At 36.4% G+C, this 13,527-nt stretch overlaps 1 long non-coding RNA gene across 1 annotated transcript; it reads left to right on the forward strand.

Annotated features, from left to right (window-relative positions):
* The first annotated feature begins 3,578 nt into the window (after window positions 1-3,578).
* On the forward strand, window positions 3,579-4,812 carry LOC148127297 (uncharacterized). Its single transcript, XR_015741489.1, has 3 exons — window positions 3,579-3,893; window positions 4,038-4,144; window positions 4,727-4,812. It is a non-coding gene; the product is annotated as an uncharacterized LOC148127297 (long non-coding RNA).
* The last annotated feature ends 8,715 nt before the right edge of the window (window positions 4,813-13,527 follow it).

Raw genomic sequence — 13,527 nt, forward strand, 5'->3', positions numbered from 1 at the left:
TTGGGACAGTCAAAAACTAAGGATGGAATGAATGCAACATCTCAAGACATTTATGACTAATAATTTTGACATTACTCTGCATTGTTTCTTTATGCAAAGGTAAGTATGCTTATTATATAGGTTACTATTTTATGTTAGACTAGTGCAGCCCTCTTTACTTGAAGCCACATTTGAAGGCAATTTGGAAACTGCAATTGATTCAAAGCACAGCATCCTAGCTGCCAAAGGAAGTCTTGCTTGACAAATAAATAAATATAAATAAATAAACATTACATCCTCCTCCAAACTTCAACCAAACTTACCTCAGACAACATACAGAGCCAGCTATGACTCCTACAACAGTCAATAGAATACATGTTCTTACTCAGGAACAGGGAGTTCAAGTTCAAAGGCCAAGAGAAGGTATAAAAACCCCTCACTGTCAACTCCATGTGGTCAGCTGCACCAGAACCAGAATCCATGTGATCTTGTTCATCGATAAATGGACCCTCTTTCCAGTCAGCCTCCAACCTCCATTTTGTCTCCAGTGCCTTTCTCCCAGCTTGGAAATGAACCAGATGGATATTTTTTCCCACACTTCAAAAACTACATGACTTGCAAGATCTCCTTTCTTATCCAAAACCAACTCACACAAGATTTTCATCCCAAGAGGAACTGCTTCCTGTATTTCTCATTTATGAGGTTATGAGGGTGGGAGCCTGGAGGCACATCTTCTTGGTGGTAGAGCCCATACTATTTTTTTTACTAAATATATATCCTTCCCTCTGTGCAGAAACTCAAGGCAATAAACACTGTGCTTGTTCCTCTTTTCCCCATAACAGGAACCCTGTGTGATAGGTTGGTCAGAAAGAAAACAATTAGCTTAAAGTTACTCAGCTTCTATAGCTGATGAGAAAATTGAATCATTCCAACTCTTTAATCAAAAAACCATTGTGGCTCTTACTGTCTAAATAAAGGAAGCCTCCCCTTCCTCCCTACCCCTTGCATTTGCAAAAACCTCTGCTATCTTTGACGTTTACTATGGTCAGGGCTCCATTTGCAATTTTTATTATTTGAATTGTCCCCCCCCCCCACCATCTTTATAGGGAAACCATCTTGTATTGAGAAGAGTGCCATCTTTCTTAAGGATCTTAATTGACAAACTCTTCTGGAAAGTTGTCTTAAAAATATGTGTGATATTTAAAGCATTAAGTACATGACAAAGCCAAAGTATTGTGGTGCTATGAATGTTAAAATATATTAATGTTCATAGTTCCACAATACTTTGTCATCAGCCTACCTATGTCTTAAACAGCACACATTTTAAAGACATTTTTAATTAGATCACCTTGAATCAGGGCAGAGTTCCCCTCAGTTTACTCAAAACAATAAAAGTAAAATGAGCTACAATTAAAAACAAAGCGCTTTGAATATCTTTCATATTCGTACTCACTTGACATAGATACAGATGCACATTTCATCTGCAAAAAAGCAGGTGAGTAAGCATTCTTTTTCAATGTTTGCATTTAATGTTCTGTGTCAGGCCTAGTGAGCACAATATTTATTGCTAAAAGGATGGGCTTTTTCGTGAAGCTTTTTGAATATGGACCTACAGCATTTTGACTATGTCACCACAATGACATCAGTCATAACACATTCCACAGCCAAGACATGAAGATCAGTACTGTGTGTGACAGCACTACTTAGGAGTTTTGAAGCACCACACTGACACTGTAGTAAGGAAGAGCTGTATAATAGTAATATCCATTAAAGCTGTAGAGAAGACTGCCAAGAAAATGATGGTTGCTCCTCTCCAAGGTCTTTAAAAATGGTCTAGACAAGCATTAGGGAATAATCTGGAAGGAATGTTTTTGATCTGGCAGAAAGATGAAATGGATGAGATAATGAACCTACATTGTCTTTAATTTCTCTGAGTCATATTCCATCTATCAAGCCATGCTTTCAAAACAAGGAAAGAAATGCCAGCCCCGTTGGTGACATTTTAAAGCTTGGATGCTGTCAGCAGTTATTCCAAATGTGCCAAAGAGCAATCAGTAGCGTTATTAACCTGTGACATGTAAGAATGCCAGATGACAGCTCTGTAGGAAGAAATTACAGCTGATCTCTGAAAAGGAAATGTGTGAAAACTTACCTTTCTTATGTGAGCACCTCACAACAGCTGTATGGGCCTTGGCAGTTTTTTGTTTTCTAATTTTGTTTCAGCTTAATAGGAATCTCAATAGGCAAAACAATATTTCTGAACTGATATGAGTGCCATTTAAATGGAAAGAAGGAATTAAAATGTAAGTCATTGTCGTCATTGGAACATTGGATCAAGGTCTTTGATAATTATTCAGAACCTTCATAAAGGTTTAGAATAGATGTTTTTTTATCAGGTGCAAATATATAAATATTATAAAGATATTTGCTGAGCTGGGTTGCAGAACAGTTGTTTTAATAGTACAGAGTTGTATAGACCTTTCCTGTTGGTCAATAGTAAACCATAAGAGGCGGACAATTATTTCTGTGGAGGTTCAAATTATGTTTCTGCTTTAGCTTAACTTTAAAAACAACAACTAAATATCCTACAAAACTAAAGTTTTAAAAATACATGTTGGGTTCCAACATAGGCATTCTTCTTAAGACACTTACCAACATATTAAAGGGAAGATGATTTCTACACTTCCTCTTTCCCATACCTGCTATTTCCTGAAAGAACCTCCAGTCTGTAATTCCCAAGAAAGTTCAGGAGGAATGGAAAACCCATTAGTGGGATACCTTTGTGTAGTAAAATCTTTCTGATGGAGCCATCGAGTCAGAAAAATAGAATACTTGAGTCTAACTCGCAATGGTTCATTGGAGAAATGCAAATGAAAGGACTCCAGCAGATGGCTGTCTAGCCTCCCCCTGAAAGGACCTTCTGTCAGCAGAATGTTGGATCCAAACCACTAAATATCTGCTTAGCTTTGGAATAAACATGTATTAAAAAATTAAAATGAAGCTAGGAAATGACAGAATAAAATTCTAAGGAAATCAGAAATAAATTGTGTGGTGATTTCGGATTGCACAGATGCTAGGCAGACAATATGTATCTGTCTGTCCGTCCATCCATCCATCCATCCATCCATCCTTGGAATGTAATTTTGAAAGCTAGTTAGGTCACATCTAATTCTTGTTTTATTCCAGCTTCATAATTTGGCCTATAATTTTTCATTGAGGCATTTATAATTTCAGAGCTAAAAATAAAAGATTAAAAATTGTCACTGCTCCTAGCTGTGGGCATACGTTCACAGAACATGGAATATACATTTCTAAATCTAAATCAGGTCTATCTTTTTGGTTTTAAAGAAATCCTGAAATAGTTATCTAATACTATAATTGGCTTAGCACTACCAACTAACTCCCTCATATCCCCATCAATTATCAATGTGTTTTATTTAAACATTTTAAGACCATTTTAGGGAAAACTCTTTCAAAAGTTGTTTATTAGAAAACTCAAATAGTTTTTCCTGTATGGTATATATTTATGTACCTCTGCTATACTCTTCAAGAGCTGCACAAACTTTTTTTCAAGTTTGTGGAAAAAGGCAGATATTTTGCATATGGCAGGACAAGGAAATAGTGGCAGAAAAATCACAAAATAAACTTTTTTCTTCCCATATTTGATTTCAGATGGTTTTCTTCTTCCCTGTGTGATACCTGTCAATCAAACATATTAATAAACTGGAGTGTGTTCAGAAGAGAAAATAAAGAGCCCTGATGTTGAAGGCATTGCGTATGTTTAGCTTGGAAAAGAGAAGATTTAGGAAGGCATGATAGCAATCTTCAACTATCTGAAGAGCATATATAAAAGATGGGCCAGAACTGTCCCATTAGATAGGAAAATCAAGAATATCAAGAATTTTTCCATTCACGTAAGCGCTTAGTTGAACAGACTTTCCTGGAAAATGGTGTATTCTTCATTGCTGGAGGTGTCTAAAATAGACTGTGTAACTAAATAAACAGCATTATAATTTATCAAGTAAAACCACAATTTTGTTTCTTCCTGTGTTTTGTAGGTGCCTGTGAGAGGTACAGAAAAGTTTAAAATTAAAGAATCAGTGCTAAGACCAACTTACAGTTATTTACTGTAAATGGGAATTATATACTTGGGCATTTAGAGAAGGTGAGCAATTATGTTTTTAATCTGAAAGTATCTGTAATGCTTTTAAAAAGAAGATTGAGTTGAAAATTACCCAAAGATTCTTAAAATTACTTTTCTCCAGAACTAACCTTGCAAACCAGACCATAATTTCTCTTGTGTTGTATGAGGTGAAGTCATTTCCACATAGGGCTGTTAATTGCAATTTTGTACACACTAACTACATAGTAAATGCCACTAAAATTAGCAAGACATATTTCTGAGAAGCAGCTGGACTGTTAGCAGAATATATTTGCAAGCAAAATGGTCTTGATAATGCCCTCAATTATTTGTGAAACAAAAAACAGCCATGCTTATTTAAATATAGTTTATTCCAAATGAATCCATAAAGAGTGAAATCCAGCATATATATGCCCACAGCAGTGTGGGAACAAAAAGCCAAACTTTTCATAGTAACTGAAGGTTCCTCGAATGTTTTGTGGTAGATTGTTCAGGACTCCACAAAGCAACTTATTCAAACAGTATGAAAAAAAAGTCAAGCACGAGGCCATATCATCAACCACATTACTAACAGTCTTTTTTTTTTCTTTTAATAATTGTTTCCAGAGTTTGAACCTGGTTCAGAATTCTTTCTTCTACATCGTAACGATGGCTCAATAGTCTAGCAGGGAATGCAGACATAACAACAACAACAACAACAAAAACATGTACAGGGCAGAACAAAAGGATAAAAGAGAAAGCTTCAGATATCTGTGACTTCTTTATCTATCAACACAATGTCTCGATCTTTGAATAGGGACCCACCATTGTTGCTAAGCGGAAAAAGCTAACCAAAAACCCATCATGATTTGTCATTGATTTTTAAAAAAAAATTGGAGAAGGAATGGGATATGACTTTTGTTGCAAAATGGTTGATGAGAAAGAGAAATTTTGTCAGGGCCTTTCCTCACTTCTTTGATCTTTCTGTAAGGAAAAGAGAATAAGTCCCCAAACAATGCCTGATGTCCTACATATGTCAGAGGTTTTAAGAGAAAATGCATGTGTGTCAGCTCTAAGTTGTGATCACCAGGCACTGTAGATCTTGATAAGTATTGGGAATGACATGGTCACTGCAAAGCGATGTAATGTGCCATTACTAGTGATTGTAGATCTCTTTATCAAAGACTGATTTCACATGAGTCTCTACATGTATCTTTCAAATAAATAAGATGTAGTGACTTAAATGATTTCTTCCATAAAAATGTTGCAGTGCTACATTTATATGTGAGGGCATTTCTGCTGAAATACTTATTTCTATTTTTTCCACTTTCAAAATAATAATTTAATGTATCAGGCATTCTTAAAAAATTAAGGACTATTAGGCAATATGTATTTAACAATTGAGTCTGCCTTGAAGTTAGTGACTTGTTTGGCTTTTGGAAATATATTTTTGAGTGGATGATTCATTTACTTTATGAGTTTATCCTTGAAATCGGGTCTGATTCACAAATTATTTTTCTGTTAGTGTGTAGTTTAAAGGCGGTACGGACCTGTTCAGTGCATGACCACATCAGCATTTGCCAAAAAGTTACTTAGTTGGGGCAGGTTTTGTTTTGTTTTCAAAACAAAATGAATAAAAAAGTAGAGAAAGAGTAAAGGATGTGTGAATCATGGTATACTGGAGCATTCAGTTCAATAGTTCATTATATCTTTCTACTGATAAAATCAGTGCCTATATTAGTTTGCTACTATTTGACTCTGCTTCAGAGAACTTCATTACCAGCTATGTGAATCTTCTAGGCAGACTTCTATTTGCTTACTGACAAGAGCTGAGTGCATTTGATTTGATAAAAAAACATTGTATGGCATCTTGTTCTCTGGAACTGACATGTAAACAAAGATATGAAGCAAACAGTGTTTTCATTGGTTATCTGTGTCATCCTAATTCAATATGCAAGGAGCAACATTCCTGTTCGTTTTAGTGCTTCCTTTTCTGTGCACAGAAAATCCTCCTGAGATAAAACCTCATGTCACCATGTGACCATGCAGTTGGACAGTGATGGAGGAAAACCAGAAATGTAGAGCTGTGTGTTTTCTTAACTCCTTTTGAAGTCTCTGTCTCTGTTATTTCAGAAGCTATTCAAACCCTTGTACATTCAGACACAAATTCCACTCCGAACAATTTTTGGTATTTCCCAAGAAATTGGAGTTACAAGCCCATTGCATCATGTCAGTATACACATCTCACCAAGGCAGAGGCAGAGTTTGTTTTGCAAGGCTGCTGAGCTGTTTTCAGAGGGCAATTTACAGAATGGACTTTAAACAGCAGCTCAGCTCTGCCTCATTAGAAGGAATCAGAGGGATAGTCAGGTTTTGCAAACTTTCTATTGACTGCAACAAGTATTGGTAACATAGTAGTTTTCCAAATATATACTTATATATGTGTGTCTATCTAAATCAGGGGTCTCAAACTCAATTTACCTGGGGGCCGCTGGAGGCAGAGTCTGGGTGAGGCTGGGCCGCATGAGGGATTCCACAAAAAACGTTGTTAAAAAAATATCCTCAAATGTCATAAACAGTTAATGATTTCTCCAATACATGAACTGTCCTAAACACATGAATGGAACATTGAATGAAGATCATGAACAGTTCCTCAGAACATGGCTTCTCCAGCTTACTCCTTGCTGCCAAAGACTTGACAACGCTTCCTCTCACATATCTGAGCCACATTTGGCTTGAGAGAGGAGGCACTTGAGACCCTCAGTATGGCTTGAAGATGATCTTCAGTAAGTCTGGACCTGTACTTGGACTTGTTAAAGTTCAGGGTGGAGAAGAAGCCACGACGAGGAACGGCGGGCAGGACTTCCTTCAGAGGTTCATTCCCCCTGCGGGCCGCACTAATATTATACTTTCATATCATGGTGGGGACCACAGGATATCGTCCTGCAGGCCAGAATTGGCCCGCGGGCCGCGAGTTTGAAACCCCTGATCTAAATCTCAGAATGAATTCCGGACACTTCCGGTTGTTGGCTTCGGTGACAGCAGGGATTTGCCTTCTCTGCGATCCCTGCTGTGCTAGCCGCCTTGGTGCCTCCGATCCTGACGGATTTGGAGGCTAAGGCTGCCCTGTTGGGGCAGCTGAAGATAAGGGGATCCGGGCGGGGATGAGGGGCGTCGCAACCCCCCAGCCGGCAATAACCCCTTCTCTCAAGACGGTGCAGCGGTGGTCTTTTATGGCCACCATAAAGAAGCCGCAATTGGATAAAGAATGCGCAGGAGGGAGAAGGAGTTTTTTTTTTTTAAAGAAAGTTTTTCTTGGTCGAACTGGGACCTTAAGGATATATTTAACACCTGGGAAAGTAATGACTTGGAAGCTATAATATTCCCGATTGATGTTTTCAGCTGCGAAGAAAAGTGACGAAAAGGGGAAGTCACTCTCCCTCCCTTATGGAATTAACAAATGGACAAGGGAAACCAGCCTTTTGATAGAAGGTAAAACCTAAACTCCTTTGTTATAAGTGGGAAGGGAGAGGCTTGGGAAAACAAATCTTTACTCTAAGATTTTGCTGGAGGAGATGCCTTGAAGATAAAGAGAATAGAAATTAATTATAAGAAAGACTTAAAGCACAGATTGGACGTTTTTTCTTTCCCCAATTTGACTTCACCCCTAGAAGAGAAATTGTAAAAAGAAGAAGCTTGTACTCTGCCTGGACTCTTTGATGACTGTGAGACTTTGGGACTTTTGGGAACTGTTTTAAGTTTGGAAATAACTGATTGGTTTAAGAAGAGGATACAGAAAGAGAAGAAGAAACAGTTTAAAATGGCTCTATCTCTTGATGAACTAAAAAAAACAATATTTAAAAATAAAGAAAGAAGGCAAAGATGTTATGGGAGAAGCCCTTTGTTTCCTAGATATGGCGCTTGTCATGTGTCAGCAAATTAAACAACAGCTGCAAGAAGCCGAGGAAGAAGAAGCCATTTTTAATGAACTAAACGGTGTGACTAAGAAAGAAAGGAGAAAGAGAGGAGCGAAAAGGAAGGACTTAAGAAATAAAAAAATGATTATGAAAGACAAAAAGAAGATGCAAAGATAACAGAATGCTAGAAAGCAAAAGGAAAGAGGAATGCAACAGAAAGGGGAAATCAAGAAGGCAGAGGTTTGGAGAGGAGGGGGTAAAAAGTTTAGGCGGGCTAAGAAGGAAAGGGAAAAGGGGGAAAAAGTTATAAAGGTATAAGACAAGATGGAGAAAAGGAAATTTTTTTCAGGGATAATGGGTAATATATGGGATTTTTTTTTTAAAAAAAAAGGGGGATTCTGCAAAGTACACATGAGTATTGTAATAGTGGTATTTGTATTATAAGTAGATAATCAGAACTTTTTAAGCTCTAATAAAAGACTAAAACATCAAGGTATAACTTTAAAAGGTTTAATAATGAATGATAATAAGTTTTAATAAAATACTAAAGGGAATGTTTAAAATATTAGTTTGAATATAGAGTTTAATGGATTAATGTGTTGATTGTTATGGATTTATTATTGTAGTATTGGTTTTTGAAATAGTAGAATGTACTAAGCAGAATCTGATTGGGATTTAGGTGTTATTTTAAGTTTTAACTTAGGGGAATGATAGAAAGACATCATACTCCGATTAGTGATTCCAGGGGAAACTATTCTTTCTTAAATTGGAAATGAGACAGATGTAAATGGAGAAATGGACAAAAGATATAATTTTTTTTTTAAAAGCAAGATTAAATATATAAAACAGAATTAAGATGAGGCAAAAGTGGAGAGGAGTTATATAATAGATATAGAATGGTAAATAAGATGGGTAATGGTATATAAGAAGAGCGTGAATTCAATTGAGTCCATACAAAAAGAGGTAATCTGGGGCCAAGTTACTTTCTAGAAGAAAGTTTTTATGTTTTTATGTCTATGTTTTATGTGTGTGTGTTTAATTAAGAATTAAATAATAAAATCTCGGAGGAAGACTAGATGAGAATAATTATAAACAAGCCAGAGGAAAATATAAAGTTGATGACTGGATAGCAGATAAATCAGAAAGGAAATATGATTGAATAATGATTAAAGAGAAACAATGTGGAATTTGGTAAAGGGAATTTACGTGTTTATATGGAAATGGGATAAATTATAAGTACGTGATATAAAGCAATATGTTACCTGCCTTGTAAGGATCTACAATGGAAAGAGGTTTTATGTTTTTAATGTTTAATGATGTTTTGTTTTGTTTGTTTGTTTGTAAAATCAATAAAACTTGTTTAAAAAAAAAAGAATGAATTCCAATGACTTCCCTGTTGCTGTGTATGCTTATATATGTTGAGTGCTTCAAAATCATAATAGTAATTTTGGAATAATAGGATCAGGAAGATATCAGTACAAATTATCTATTTACCTAGCCCAGTGTTCTCTATTCTGTTTGCAATTCTCCAGAATTTCAGGCAGGCAATTCCCCACTCCCAATGATCTGTTTTCATTTTTAAACATATTAGGATTTGTCTCTTATGTAATTTATTATAATTGTATTCCGCTATTCTTCCCAGAGCTCGATGTGATATTTATAGTACTGCCTCCTCCACCAATGATCTTGTAATGTAGGATGAATTGGAAGGTAATGACTGGCCCAAACCCATCCAGTGAGCTTCCATGACTACAGTTAGACTTGGACCTAGCTCCCTCTAGCCCTAGGCCACTATTTTAACCACAGTGCACACTAGGTTCTCCACATAAACATGTTTAATTATTGAGTCATAATTATCCCTGAGTGACAGTGATGCTGTTTTAATGTATGTGTGTAGATCGGTCTCATCCTTTCTTTTTAAAAAGAGTTTTAAGCTTATAAAGATCCAATAAAATCCCAAGTAACAAACTAGTAAAAGCCAACAAGAACTCAGATACTCCAGGACGCCGTTGAAGTCCATCCACTCAACAGCCTGAGAAGATGGAGATGATAGATTTCAGGGAGCCATGAACCCATGCATAATCCTTCCCAATTGCCTCTCCGAGATGTTAAATAAGATGGGAGAGACAACAGGATCTTGGAGGACCCTGAAAATTTGGAAAGCCAAATGGAAATCTTTCCACTGGTACAGAAGGGTTAAGGGCAAAACTATCTAAACTGGCCTAGTTCTCAAAAAGTGTGTCTATGCGTTACTCTAGTCAATGTATCTGAGAGACCTTGGAGTATCACCAGAATTGCCTTTCCTCTGTCTCTCTCCCACTATTATCTGCACCTGAATTCATTGACCATCTTGTTGTGCAACATATTATACACCTAAATCAGTTTTCCCCTCTTTTGAAACATATTACTGTCACAAATTTTGATTTCTAGCTATATGAGTAATGGTTCTGGAGGAATGCTTTTCTTTTGCATCTTAATTCTTTTGCAGCAGCTGGGAGAAGAGATAAATCTCCTTCTTGGGGATTTCTGAGCAGACTGATTATTTCACTGCTTGCATCACACTGCCACCAGGACACAGATGGTATCACGGGAGCATTGCTGTGTGTGTGTGTGTGTGTATGTGTGACTTGTATTACATATACGGATTTGTATTACATAGACAGGTTATTGTATTAGTGCTTAATGTGATTATTTTAATTGTACAGAGTCTGGATGTGTGCTTGTGCAAGGGCAATATGACAAATCTCATTGGTTCCAGTCCTGCAATAGCTCTGCACTCTTTAAAATAAGTGTTAAAAGTGCTCTGGATTCATTGGCTACAGGTTAGAAAACTTGTTTGTGTATCTTTTTCTGTCTTATATGGTCAGGAGTATAACTGGTGGTAGGTACATCAATTTCATTTCATTTATCTTCTGGCCATTAACCTTGAAGATATTTGTACCATTTGTCATCAAAGCAAATTTGCTCCTATTTTTTGGACCAAGAGTGACATGCAAATGAAAGCAGTTAAGATTCCCAGGTTTGGAACATTTTGTTCAGAGAACTATTTCATATTATCCCTTTGAAAAATAATGTCTTCTGGCTTTGTGTGTGTTTAGTCATCCTGAGATACAGAGAGAGCTTATGTGCTGAATATGTGAATAAATTGGTGCCATTTGAGCTGATGCAAACTATCATAGCAAGGCCCTGGATGCTGTTAGTAGCCAAAAGCTACTTAAATAACCATGTTCTTTCTGCTCTTCCTCCTTCCAAACACATTAAAATCTCATTATCACCCGTGATTAGGAACAAAAAGCTCACCTATGCTCTTTCCTAGAGACTTCAGCAGGTCAGCTTAATGAAAGCTAGGTTTATTAGATGATAAGGATCCTAAAAACTTCACAATTTTTTTGAAATAAAAATAAATAAGAACTTAAATTAAAAATATTTCTTTTTGATCTCACTTCTCAAGGCATAGTTCTCTCAAGTGACCAGGAAGAAATCACATTCAGGAGACATCATATCAAACAGGGCCTGATATACTGTACAAAGCAGTTTTGACTTATCTATTGCTTATCAGTTGTGAAGGATGACAGTTGTTATCATCTCCAATAGCCAACAGGACCAGTGCTGAATGATCTTTGATTATGCTATCTAGGAATGATGAAAATTATATCTGAACAATATAGAGAGCAGCAGATTAAAGAAGTTGTTATAATCTTTGTAGCACACATAGTAAAAGGTAAAGACAAAGATTCTCCTATCTGGTCATGTCTGATTGTAGGTGGCGATGCTCCATTTCTTAGTCGAAGGACTCAAGGTTGTCTGAAGACATTTTTGTGGCCATGCGGCCAGCATGATTATATGCCAAGGCAGACAGAAGTTGTTACCTTCTGAATGAAGTGGCACCTATTCATCTACTCGCATTTGCATGTTTTTGAACTGTTAAGTGGGCAGGAGCTGGGGTAAGTAATAGAAACTCACCCTGTTGAGGAATGTTTGGGTCTCAAACCTGAGATGTCCTTTCCAGCTGACAAGCTCAGTATCTTTAACTGCTGAGCCATATGTGTGTGCTTGTGTATGTTTTTGTTTGTTTGTGTGTATAGATATATACTTTGTTTTGAGAGCAGGCAACAGAATTTCATTTTTAATGTGGGCCAGGAGGCTCACAGTAAAAAATGACAACAAATGTTATCTTATTTTATCTTATCTTAATTACACCAAACATTTACTGTGGATTATTCAAAAATTGGTTGAAAATTAAAAATTACTAGCGTCCTATGCCTGAAGTGGAGGAGGAGTTGGAATAAATAAAAATAGGAAAGAGGCACAAAAGGACAAGCACAACAATTAGTTTTTTAGAATATTTTTTCTTTCTTTTTTAAAAAAATAATATTTTAGAAGTTTTTCATTTAATTAAAACATTTTGGTAAAGAATGCAAGGAAGAATTACTCAGTGATGAATTATATGGTATGATTTTTTTTTAATGAAGATAAAATATGATCTCAAAATAAAATATATAAATAAAAAGTAATTCCCATAAATAAACATTAGAATTTAGGATGATCTAGTCAAATCGATTGCCAGGAGTTCTGCAACCAACAAAGGGAAGCATTTTAATTCCCACACAAAGAAAACTGTTTTCTGCGTAGTAGGAATGGCTGTGTTTGGATCATTGGCATTCAGTCTCATGCCTAAACTACTAGGCTGGGCAGTTTTTCCACTTTTAATTCAGTCAATAGTTGAGATTCTTTGAGACTCTCCCCTGGGATATGTATCTTTCCTGGGACACTGCCATTTCAATGAATGCCTACGGCTGAGTGGCAAAGACATTGCATTGCAAAGAAATAAGGAAAAAAAGAACTTGCCAGCTACTTCATGTCACTATGCAGGATCCTGAAAGAAGAATACACAACCAAAGAACCAAGGAAGACCAGTTGCTCAGCTGCCTGGTAGACTTTAATTAGCATAATTTGCATGACTCCCACCTGTTTGTTATTAAAGTGTTGCTATGTCACACTTGTAAAGTTGAAGGGAGGCAGAAGCAGCAGCTGTAGAAAGAATACTCTTTAACTTAGCAAAACCTCCCTCTCAAGTGAGATCTTTGCAGGCAGCTGAAGTCTGGAGAGATTTCGAGCTTTTGTATGCAAAGAATAAATCTGCCCAATGGTTAGGTTTAGTTGCTGCCTGATGCTTACCAAATTGGCTTTGTTTCAGAGGAAGACTTGTAACTGGTGTTAAATGACAATGTTGTTTTTTTTTAAAAAAAATTAAAAAATCGGGACTGTATGACTATGTATTCAAATTAAACATAATACAACACACACAAATAAATCTTACGATACACAAAAAATCTCCAAAAGGAGCTAGTCCTTTTAGCATGATGCAAATGAATGGCTGAACTATAACTCTCCGTCACTGTTTAACCATAGTTTATTGAATAAAGGAGAATGTGTTGGATTTTTATGTTTAACCTTACCTCATGATAGCAGGTTGAATTCATATAACAACTAAACCAGAACCAAACCATA

Source organism: Pseudonaja textilis, chromosome 2 (assembly GCF_049901715.1).
Source record: "Pseudonaja textilis isolate UNSWEBS1 chromosome 2, rPseTex1.2, whole genome shotgun sequence".
Lineage (NCBI taxonomy): Eukaryota > Metazoa > Chordata > Lepidosauria > Squamata > Elapidae > Pseudonaja > Pseudonaja textilis.